Genomic DNA, 8557 nt, shown 5'->3' with positions numbered 1-8557 from the left:
GCTAGGCGTCTGGACTTCTGAAGCAGAGTAGTCTTTGGGTTTTATTTTTATGCACAGTTTTGTATATATATGTACTTAATTTTCTCTCCGCATATCTTGTTTATTTTGTTTCCTCTTAGAGGCTAAGGAGAGCTACGGTTTTATCTCTGTATTTTGGGCATTTTGGGACATGTATATATGTATGTATGCATGTAAATATCCTCCGGCTAGCCTTAGCTTCGCAGGATAAGTTAGGAGCTTGTTATTTTGTACCCTTGATCCTCTGCTCTTATCTCTTGTACAATATGTTAGTGAACTTTAGCTTTCTTAATCCTTATTTTTGAGCGTTGCATTTTTAATTTTGCAATTTTGCTTTACCTATTCTTCAAGGCTCCTAGAATACTATATCCTTTCAATTATTAAACGTATTATATTTTATTTTCGAAGTCGTAATATCACACCACCTCTGTTTTACGACTTAAGCGTAAGGATCTGTGTGGTAGGGTGTTACATCACCAGAATAAAAAATAAATAAGAGGATATTGTCCACGAATAAAAAATAAACAGTCCATTTTTCTTCTGCTCTTGAGTTATTATCTAGTATCACTTACATATCCAGGAAGATTGATATTTCAATTAGGATGCAAAAATCTCTGTTCTTCCTCCTACAAGTAACCTCAAGCACAATCTCACCAAAGACAAACATATTCAATTCATAACAAAAGATAAGAATAGAACCAACACCTTAAATCAAAAATCACAACCAAGAAAATAATGAATTTAGAAATCAGAATAAACTCATAAAAAAAAAGAATAAAATCTGAATAAACCCTAAAATCTAATAGAAAATTTTTATCTATATATATAATTATTAGAATATTATAAACACACACAAACACAAAATAAAAATAAAGAAAGTGACGGACCTAAGGCTATGCTTATATAGAGTAGCTATAAGTATACAATGTTACTACATTTCTAAAGTGATGTAGTAGCAAAAATAAGTGTAGCCTATTCTTTTTAATTCTTGTAAAGTGCAGCCTATTCTTGAATGCCTAAAGCATAACTTTTGATATAGAAAAGCATAGCCTTTGAGAATAGGCAACAACTGAATAGGCATTCCCCACTAAAACGTCTCTAAAGCGAAAAAAATATTGCCTTAGCCAAAGGCATATATTTTTTCATTTTTAGCTACAACTTTCAAGAGTAGCTGAATGGATGATTTTCTTGTAGTGCCATATCCATTAGATTGGTATACACCATGGGATGAAGTGTGATCATAGTAGTAGGAGAGTGTTGATGCCATGAAGATTGTCCATATGAATGCAGTTCCTCCCTCAAGTGATTTTCTGTCTCGTAGTATGAACCACCATTAAAGTCACTCATTCCTACAACATATTCACCACCATACAACTTAAAACCATTAAGATTAGGATTCGTATCAAAGCAAATAGAAATAAAAAATATCAAGAAAAAAAGTCAAACCCCTAAATACTAGTAAAGACAAGAAAACAAGCAAAAAGCAAGCTATTCACACTATTCACATATTCATAATAGCCAATAAAAATCATACATTGTGCATCCCCGGAAACAGCATCAAAAACTTGAACCGGCGCTAAATGTTAGTTTCGAAATTCACAAGTTAAAAGCTCAAGATTCATTGTAGCTCTAAACCAAAATTAAATGCTCTTCAAAGTTTAGTAAAAATGTCACAAATTAAAATAAATAACCGGGAGTTTAATCCCAGGTCGTTCTCCCTTGGAATCACAATCGAGTGTTCAATCATTTGCTATGCAAAAATCGAAGTTTTGAGCATAATAAACAAGAGGTGTAAATAGCAAGAAATTAAAGAAGCATTTAAGAAATTAAACTAAGATATTGGCAAGGGTCGAGAGTCAATGATCACTGTCATTGTCATTGACCACAAACATGATAATTATGAAGAGTTAATCCCACATTGTCAACCTCTACACATTGAAAAAAATTAAGTGGGCATAATTAATCCTAATACATAAGTCCTAACCAACTTACTAATTGAATTAGTAAAAGATTAATGCCAATAAAAACAAGATTAACTAACAAGAGAATTCTAGTAAACTAAGATAATAGAACAAGAAAATGTAAACAAAATTAAACTAAAACAAGATTAGAAACTAAAACTCGAGAAAAATTAACAAGAAACCCTAATAATTCTAGAGATAAATTGGATCTTTTCTCTCTAAAATTCACTAAAACATCCTAAAAACTAAAAAATAAGACTATTTTTTTATCCTCCTTCAAGCATTGCTTCAAATGCTTTAGAAATGAGCTGGATTGAGCCCACAATGGGTTAGAAATCGCAATTCATGTGTCATTTTAAGTTAGGCACGAGACTAGAATGATGCGTATGCACCATGCATGATTTGAGAATGATGCGTATACGTGGTCCATGCCTACGCACGATTGGAAAATTTTTACAATTTCATTCCTTCATTAATTCTCCACTTTCGCATGCTTTTCTTCTCTCTTTCCAAGTCATTCTTGCCTTATAAACATTAAATCACTGAAACATATCAAGGTATCAAATGGAATAAAAAAATTAAATTCGACAATTTAAAGGTATAAAACGCATGCTCCTAATAATTAAGCACAATTAGGAGAAATTCACAAAAGTATGCATTTTCAAGGAATAAGTGCAAGATAAGTTAATAAATTCCACTGTTTTCAATAAAAAAATCATCATAAAATATGTGTTTATCAATCATCATATGAAATTTTAACATAGAGATACCTAAATATATTAAACTATAGAGTTAATACATCATCACATATTTTAATCACTCTTTCTCTCTCTTCTTAACCGAACCACCCTCTCTCTCTCTAGGTTAATCACTAACCTGAGCCCTTAACCACCCTACTCTCTCCTCTCAAGGTAACTGAGCCTCACCTCTTAAATATTTAAGATGTGTGATTAATATAAGTTGGTAGCATTAAAAGCATTATTACATGGATAACATGCATGTAAACATGTGTAGTTTCCTTGAAGTTTTGCAACGTAATGGTGCACGAAATTGTGATCACACATTTTACAACTCTGCACAACTAACCAGCAAGTGCACTGGGTCGTCCAAGTAATACCTTACGTGAGTAAGGGTCGAACCGACGGAGATTGTCGACTTGAAGCAAGCTATGGTCATCCTGTAAATCTTAGTCAGGCGGATTCAAATGGTTATGAGGTTTTGATAATTAAAAAATAAATAAAACATAAAATAAAATAAACATACTTATGTAATTCATTGGTGGGAATTTCAGATAAGGGTTTGGAGATGCTTTGTTGCTTCTAAACCTCTGCTTTCCTATTGTCTTCTTCCAATCATGTGTGCTCCCTTCCATGGCATGCTGTATGATCCTCTCGGATGAAAAATACCAGGTACGGTTTCTTCACGGCTAATCAACTGTCGGATTTCTCGTTCGAATGAAAAATACCAGGTATAGCTACCGCACGGCTAATCATCTGTCGGTTCTCACTAGCGTCGGAATAGGATCTCTCTATCCTTTTGCACACTGTCACTGCGCCCAACATTCGCAAGTTTGAAGCTTGTCACAGTCATCCCTTCCCAGATCGTACTCGGAATACCACGAACAAGGTTTAGACTTTTCGGATCTCAAGAATGCTGCCAATTGGTTCTAACCTCTACCACGAAGGTTCTAACCTCACGGACTCGGTCCGTGGATTAGAGACCCAAGAGACTATACTCTAACTGTCGTCCAATGACTACGTTGAACATCATGTAGACCGCTTGTGGTTGTCAGGCACGCAGATCTTAGCTAAGCAAGTAACGAAGATAGTGGGTGATTGTCACGGGTCACCCCTTCATTCAGACTTAGCTGAATTAAGTACGAGAGTATATCTTGGAGAAGAAGTAAGCGTGAATTGAAAGAGAAACAATAGTACCTGCATTAATTCATGAAGAACAGCAGAGCTTCACACCTTAATCTATGAGGTGTAGAAACTCCACCGTTAAAAAATACATAAGAGAAAAAGTCTAGGCATGGCCGAATGGCCAGCCTCCCAAAAGTGAAAAATGGCATAAGATAATACAAATACAATAGTAAATTTGAACAAAAAAATTAGGAGCCATCAGCAACTAGTAAACCAGTAAAATGCCTCTGCCAACGAGCAATTAGAAAACACTAAAATAGAGTAACAATAAGTTTGAAAACAGAGAAACCACTAAAACAGAGAAAACCCTATAACACTAACCAACAAACAGAAATTACAATTGGAATACAATAATTTAGAAGACCAGAATTAATTCAATTTTCAGATTATTTATTTCCTATACTAACCAACAAACAGAGGAAGTTCACAGAGGAAGTTCACAGAAATTGAATAGAAATCGAAGTTCACAGAGGAAGTTCATAGAAAAAAAAATAGAAATCTAAGTTCACAGAGGATCAAGTTCATGTTTCTTCATGTTTCTTATACTAAAGAAGATGAGCAGAGGCAAAGAGCAAAGAAGATGAGCAGAGGACGAGTCACTCACCTGGGGTCGATGGAGGGCTACTGGTGTTGAGGACCACGTGACGATAAAGACGATGAGAGGGCTACTGGTGTTGAGAAGATGAAGACGATGAAGATGGAGGGCTACTGGGCAGGGAACCAGGCGACGATAGAGGGCTACTGGGGCTGAGGACCAGGCGACGGCGGTGGTGCTGACAACCTGAGATCGCGGCGACGATGGAGGGTGACTGGGCGGCTAGGGTTCACTGATTCACTCACTGTGAGACTGAGAGAGTGAGATGAATGGGGGTCGGGGGAAGAAGGGGGGGTTGGGTGCTCCATGAGCGGGTCGGGTCGGGTGAAATTTTTTATTTTTTTTTATACAATAAAAACGGCGTCGTTTAGCAGAACCGGCCGGTCACCGGTCCGGCCCAACCAGCCAGTTTTTGGCCGATTCATCGGTTTTCCAGCGGTTCTTCCTACTGCGGTTTTTAAGGGAGGACCGGACCATTTGCATCGCCAGTTCACGGTTAAACCGGTCGAACCGGCCAGTTCGATCCGGTTTTCAGAAGCTTGGATAGTGTTATTGATTCTCCTAGTTCAGTATGTTGATTCTTGAACACAACTACTTTATGAGTCTTAGCCGTGACTCTAAGCATTTTGTTTTCCAATATTACCACCGGATACATAAATGCCATAGACATATAACTGGGTGAACCTTTTTAGATTGTGACTCAGCTTTGCTAGAGTCCCCAGTTAGAGGTGCCCAGAGCTCTTAAGCACACTCTTTTTGCTTTGGACCACGACTTTAACCACTCAGTCTCAAGCTTTTCACCTGACACCTTCACGCCACAAGCACATGGTTAGGGACAGCTTGATTTAGCGGCTTAGGCCAGGAATTTATTCTTTTGGGCCCTCCTATCCATTAATGCTCAAAGCCTTGGATCCATTTTACCCTTGCCCTTTAGTTTAAAGGGTTATTGGCTTTTTCTGCTTGCTTTTTCTTTTTCCTTCTTTTTTTTCGCAAGCTTTGTGTTTTTCACTGGTTTTTCTTTCTTCAAGAATCAATTTTATGATTTTTCAGATTATCAATAACATTTCTCTTTTTTCATTATTCTTTCAAGTGCCAACAATTTTAACATTCATAAACTTCACTATAAAAAATATGCACTGTTCAAGCATTCATTCATACAACAAAAAGTATTGCCACCACATCAAGATAATTAAACTAATTTCAAGATAGAATTCGAAAGTCATGTACTTCTTTTTCTTTTTCAGAAAACATTTTTCATTTAAGAAAGGTGAAGGATTCATGGAACATTCATAGCTTTAAGACATAGACACTAGACACTAATGATTATGTAATGAAGACAAAAACATAGACAAAACATAAAGCATAAATACTGAAAAATAGAAAAATAAGAACAAGGAAATTAAAGAACGGGTCCACCTTAGTGACGGCGGCTAGTTCTTCCTCTTGAAGATCCTATGGAGTGCTTGAGCTCCTCTATGTCTCTTCCTTGCTTTTGTTGCTCCTCTCTCATGGCCTTTTGGTCCTCTCTGATTTCATTGAGGATAATGGAGTGCTCTTGGTGCTCCATCTTTAGTTGCTCCATGTTAGAACTCAAATCTCCTAAAGAGGTGTTGAGTTGCTCCCAATAGCCTTGTGGAGGGGAATGCATCCCTTGAGGCATCTCAGGGATTTCTTGATGAGGAATTTTCTCATGCTTTTGTTGAGGTCCATGAGTGGGCTCTCTTGTTTGCTCCATCTTCTTCTTAGTGATGGGCTTGTCCTCTTCAATGAGGATGTCTTCCTCTATGACAACACCGGCTGAATTGCATAGGTGACAGATGAGATGAGGAAAGGCTAACCTTGCCAAAGTGGAGGGCTTGTCAGCCACCTTGTATAGTTCTAGAGATATGATCTCATGAACTTCTACTTCCTCTCCAATCATGATACTATGGATCATGATAGCCCAGTCCACAGTAACTTCAGACCGGTTGCTAGTAAGAATGATAGAGCGTTGGATGAACTCTAACAATCCTCTAGCCATGGGCTTGAGGTCAAGCCTTCTCAGTTAAACCGGCTTGCCTTTGGAGTCCCTCTTCCATTGCGCTCCTTCCACACAGATGTCCATGAGGACTTGGTCCAACCTTTGATCAAAGTTGACTCTTCTAGTGAAAGGATGAGGATCTCCTCTCATTATTGGCAAGTTGAATGCTAACCTTACAGTTTCCGGATATTCACTCTTTTTGAGTATGAAGGGGACCTTGGAGATTATTGTTTTCTTGGCCACAACTTCATAGAAATGGTCTTGATGGACTTTTGAGATGAATCTCTCCATCTCCCATGACTCGGAGGTGGAAGCAATTGCCTTCCCTTTCCTCTTTCTAGAGATTTCTCCAGACTTAGGTGCCATTAATGGTTATTGGAAAACAAAAAGCAGAGCTTTCTCCCACACCAAACTTTAAAGGTTTGCTCGTCCTCGAGCAAAAGAAGAAAGAAATGAGGAGAAGATAAAGAAATGGAGGAGATAGAGGGGTGTTTTGGACTCGGCAAAGGGGGGTAGGAGTGTTTATGATGTGTGAAGTTGAAGGTGGTAAGGAGGGGTATTTATAGGGTAAGTGAGAGAGGGAAGTCAAGTATGAAGGGGTTGGGTTTGAGAGGGAAATATTTTGAATTTGAGTGGTGAGGTAGGTGGGGTTTTATGATGGGTTTTTGGGGAATAGGTGTTGATGTGATTGGTCAAGGATATTTGGGGAAGAGTGTGATGGAAGAAAGGTGTGAAGAAGAGAGAGAGAGAGAGAGTTGGGGTAGGTGGGGATCCTGTGGGTCCACAGATCCTGAGGTGTCAAGCAATTTTGGTCCCTGCACCTTTCTGGCGTTTAAACACCCTTTGTGTGCCATTTCTGGCGTTTAACGCCATTTCTGCTACCTTTTCTGGCGTTAAATGCCAGGCTGATGCCCATTTCTGGCGTTTAACACTAACCATACCCCCTTTTCTGGCGTTAAACGCCAGTCTGTCTGCCAATTCTAGCATTTAACGCCAGTCAGACAGCCAGATACTCTTTTCTGGCGTTAAACACCAGTCTGTCTGCCAATTTTGGCGTTTAACGCCCATAATGCTGCCACACTGGGCGTTAAATGCCCATTCTGCTATCCTTGCTGGCGTTTAAATGCCAGTAAGCCTGTCCTCTAGGGTGTGCTATTTTTTATGCTATTTTTTATGCTATTTTTTATTCTACTTTAATTCTGTAACTGTTTTTGTGACTGCACATGATCATCTACCCAAAAAAAAACATAACATGACAATAGAAAACAAATGTCTATAAAGATAAATATAATTAAATAACATTGGGTTGCCTCCCAATAAGTGCTTTTTTAATGTCAATAGCTTGACAGTGAGCTCTTAGAGAACTTCATAGAAACTCAGAGCTTAATGGTGGCCTCCCAACACCAAACTTATAAGTTGAGTGTGGGGGCTATGTTTGACTTTGTATTAAGAGAAGCTTTTCCTTCTTTCTCTCCATGGTCACAGAAGAAGATCCTTGAGCCTTAAACACAAGGTAGTCCTCATTCAGTTGAAGGAGTAACTCTCCTCTGTCCACATCAATCACAGCTCTTGCTGTGGCTAGGAAGGGTCGTCCCAGGATAATGGATTCATCCTCATCCTTCCCAGTGTCTAGGATTATGAAATCAGCAGGGATGTACAGGCCTTCAACCTTCACTAAGACATCCTCTACAAGTCCATAAGCCTGTTTCATTGATTTGTCTGCCATCTCTAGTAAGATTCGTGCAGCTTATACCTCAAAGATCCCCAGTTTCTCTATTACAGAGAGTGGCATGAGGTTTATTCCTGACCGCAGGTCACACAGAGCCTTTTCAAAGGTCATGGTGCCTATGGTACAAGGTATTAAGAACTTTCCAGGATCCGGTTTCTTCTGAGGTAATTTTAGTTGAACCAAGGCATTCAGTTCGTTGATGAGCAATGGAGGTTTATCCTCCCAAGTCTCATCACCAAATAGCTTGGCATTCAGCTTCATGATTACTCCTAGATACCGAGCAACTTGCTCTTCAACAATATCTCCATCCTC

The sequence above is a fragment of the Arachis ipaensis genome, chromosome B6 (assembly GCF_059453495.1).
Source record: "Arachis ipaensis isolate K30076 ecotype BB chromosome B6, ASM5945349v1, whole genome shotgun sequence".
Lineage (NCBI taxonomy): Eukaryota > Viridiplantae > Streptophyta > Magnoliopsida > Fabales > Fabaceae > Arachis > Arachis ipaensis.
The sequence above is the reverse complement of the archived record's forward strand: the minus strand, read 5'-3'. Positions refer to the sequence as shown.